Source organism: Babylonia areolata, chromosome 25, assembly GCF_041734735.1.
Source record: "Babylonia areolata isolate BAREFJ2019XMU chromosome 25, ASM4173473v1, whole genome shotgun sequence".
NCBI classification, from domain to species: domain Eukaryota; kingdom Metazoa; phylum Mollusca; class Gastropoda; order Neogastropoda; family Buccinidae; genus Babylonia; species Babylonia areolata.
This window is the reverse complement of record NC_134900.1, coordinates 7,480,023-7,484,157: the sequence shown is the minus strand read 5'-3', so window position 1 is coordinate 7,484,157 and position 4,135 is coordinate 7,480,023.

Sequence of the window (4,135 nt, the reverse complement as noted above, 5' to 3'; positions counted from 1 at the left end):
CACTGTGATGAACAACAGACTGACAAAGCAATCAAACAAAGCAAAGAACAAAAAAACCCCCAAAACCCAAAAATACCCGATGAAATAAAAACAGCAAAAAACCAATGTAACAACTGAAACAGTGGTAATCAACATCTACAGAAATGTTACACTGCATTCAGATAGAAGTTTATGTTAAAACCGTTAGCTTTGATGTACACATGCTTTTACAAAATCCAAAGCAAATTTGCAGAAACAAAAATGGGTAGTTCATTTATGCCGGTGGTTGACTTAGCTTAATACTGTAATACATATGCCTAGATCACTTCACAGATACACACAGGCATATTATGTGTGTGCATATACACATGTAAAGTACATATATATCTATTCACAGACATATTCATGCTACGTGCTGGTATTGGCACAGACACGCACAGACACACACACTCACACACAAACATAATGAGACACAATCACACTTACACATGACTTGGAGAAAAACCCAAAACAAACGGTAATAAGAAAAGCGCAGGTCAGTGACAGACAGCAGGTGACTGGTCAGCTGTTCAGCCGGGCACCTCATCATGGTCACAATCCTAACCACTACACTTATCCACAATAAAGCAAGTGTGTAAGTGTTAGTGTTAGTGTGTGTGTGTGTGTGTACGTGCTTGCGTGTGTGTGTACATGTGGATGGATGTGTGTGTGAACATGCATGCATGATATGAGCAAATAATGTAGGCATACAAAAATGAAGACTGTGTCAGGAATCCCTAGTTTCACAACAGTCACCGTGTTGCTGCATTCAGTCAGTACTCCAGTCAGTCACTGTCAGTCTCACCATGGTACACTTCTTTCCACGTGTTCCACAACTCGCCCACAACACAACACTTCAGTCAGTATTCCAGTCAGTCACTGTCAGTCTCACCATGGTACACTTCTTTCCACGTGTTCCACAACTCGCCCACAGCACAACACTTCAGTCAGTATTCCAGTCAGTCACTCTCAGTCTCACCATGGTACACTTCTTTCCACGTGTTCCACAACTCGCCCACAGCACAACACTTCAGTCAGTATTCCAGTCAGTCACTCTCAGTCTCACCATGGCACACTTCTTTCCATGTGTTCCACAACTCGCCCACAACACAACACTTCAGTCAGTACTCCAGTCAGTCACTCTCAGTCTCACCATGGTACACTTCTTTCCATGTGTTCCACAACTCGCCCACAGCACAACACTTCAGTCAGTACTCCAGTCAGTCACTGTCAGTCTCACCATGGTACACTTCTTTCCATGTGTTCAACAACTCGCCCACAGCACAACACTTCAGTCAGTACTCCAGTCAGTCACTGTCAGTCTCACCATGGTACACTTCTTTCCATGTGTTCCACAACTCGCCCACAGCACAACACTTCAGTCAGTACTCCAGTCAGTCACTGTCAGTCTCACCATGGCACACTTCTTTCCATGTGTTCCACAACTCGCCCACAACACAACACTTCAGTCAGTACTCCAGTCAGTCACTGTCAGTCTCACCATGTTCAACTTCTTTCCATGTGTTCCACAACTCGCCCACAACACAACAACTCAGTCAGTACTCCAGTCAGTCACTCTCAGTCTCACCATGTTCAACTTCTTTCCACGTGTTTCACAACTCGCCCACAGCACAACACTTCAGTCAGTATTCCAGTCAGTCACTGTCAGTCTCACCATGTCAGTACTCCAGTCAGTCACTCTCAGTCTCACCATGGTACACTTCTTTCCATGTGTTCCACAACTCGCCCACAGCACAACAATTCAGTCCAACACCTTAACATGTCCATTTCACCAATGCCACAAAGTGTGATTGTACACAGAAAGAAAAAAACCCCAATGAGATTCAGATGTGGGAGAAGGATTGTCCAGTGGACTGTAGAAACTGAAGTGACTGTTCACAGAATCTCCTCCAAAAACAAACGCACACACGCACATGCATGCACACACACACGCACATGCGCGCACGCATGCACGCACGCACGCACAAACACACACACAGAGGTAAAGTTGTTGTGTTCAGCATGAAGCTGTTCCCATTCTGACACCAGACCCTCAGCACCAGACACTGCTGCAGGCTTTCAGAGAACTCAGCACCCTGAAGGTGGTGTCTGCATCAAACAGGACAGGCACACACTGTCTGACCACTGCCCTTTTCAAGCCAGCAGACAAAGACTGCACTAAAACAAAGCGACGGTACAAACATGTTCATGAGGAAGTGTGCATACTGACCATCCGAGTCTGGCCGTGACGGAATCGTTCAAAGAGCTGTCATACAAGCCACTCCAGCCCTGTGGTTGAGGAGGACCATTGAATTGTAGGGTCCAACAAGTGTCTGTTTTTCAGTTTCCTTCTGTTTAACGTCTGTCTACACAGCATGATTTTAGATGATCAAGTCTGACTGAAACACACATCAAGCAACACAATGCAGCCTAAACTTACAGGCCACACACTATTGCAGAATTTTGTGCCTTCATTGCCTTAAATTTACACTATATTTTAAATATTGAAGACAGTTTTAAATGACAATACTGAATATAGTTAACATGCTGAGAGCTAATGGAACATCTGATCAAGCTGAATATTGTGGTCTCTAAACTGACATTACATCACAAACACATCTTGCCTCTGTGTCTGACTTCACTGTGCTCAATGATGCATTTTCTAAACCTTTAATCTGCGTGCCGACCTGTCTCTTCCAGCACATGCAGTCAGTCCTGCGGTCTGTGATGTTGACATCAGTCAGAATGGTGCGGTGAAGGCTGTCCTGTGGTCTGTGATGTTGATGTTGACATCATTCAGAATGGTGCGGTGAAGGCTGTCCTGTGGTCTGTGATGTTGATGTTGACATCAGTCAGAATGGTGCGGTGAAGGCTGTCCTGTGGTCTGTGATGTTGATGTTGACATCAGTCAGAATGGTGCGGTGAAGGCTGTCCTGTGGTCTGTGATGTTGATGTTGACATCAGTCAGAATGGTGCGGTGAAGGCTGTCCTGTGGTCTGTGATGTTGACATCAGTCAGAATGGTGCGGTGAAGGCTGTCCTGTGGTCTGTGATGTTGACATCATTCAGAATGGTGCGGTGAAGGCTGTCCTGTGGTCTGTGATGTTGACATCATTCAGAATGGTGCGGTGAAGGCTGTCCTGTGGTCTGTGATGTTGACATCATTCAGAATGGTGCGGTGAAGGCTGTCCTGTGGTCTGTGATGTTGACATCATTCAGAATGGTGCGGTGAAGGCTGTCCTGTGGTCTGTGATGTTGATGTTGACATCATTCAGAATGGTGCGGTGAAGGCTGTCCTGTGGTCTGTGATGTTGACATCAGTCAGAATGGTGCGGTGAAGGCTGTCCTGTGGTCTGTGATGTTGACATCATTCAGAATGGTGCGGTGAAGGCTGTCCTGTGGTCTGTGATGTTGACATCATTCAGAATGGTGCGGTGAAGGCTGTCCTGTGGTCTGTGATGTTGATGTTGACATCAGTCAGAATGGTGCGGTGAAGGCTGTCCTGTGGTCTGTGATGTTGACATCAGTCAGAATGGTGCGGTGAAGGCTGTCCTGTGGTCTGTGATGTTGATGTTGACATCAGTCAGAATGGTGCGGTGAAGGCTGTCCTGTGGTCTGTGATGTTGACATCATTCAGAATGGTGCGGTGAAGGCTGTCCTGTGGTCTGTGATGTTGACATCAGTCAGAATGGTGCGGTGAAGGCTGTCCTGTGGTCTGTGATGTTGACATCAGTCAGAATGGTGCGGTGAAGGCTGTCCTGTGGTCTGTGATGTTGATGTTGACATCAGTCAGAATGGTGCGGTGAAGGCTGTCCTGTGGTCTGTGATGTTGACATCATTCAGAATGGTGCGGTGAAGGCTGTCCTGTGGTCTGTGATGTTGACATCAGTCAGAATGGTGCGGTGAAGGCTGTCCTGGTGCGGTGAAGGCTGTCCTGTGGTCTGTGATGTTGACATCAGTCAGAATGGTGCGGTGAAGGCTGTCCTGGTGCGGTGAAGGCTGTCCTGTGGTCTGTGATGTTGACATCATTCAGAATGGTGCGGTGAAGGCTGTCCTGTGGTCTGTGATGTTGACATCAGTCAGAATGGTGCGGTGAAGGCTGTCCTGTGGTCTGTGAT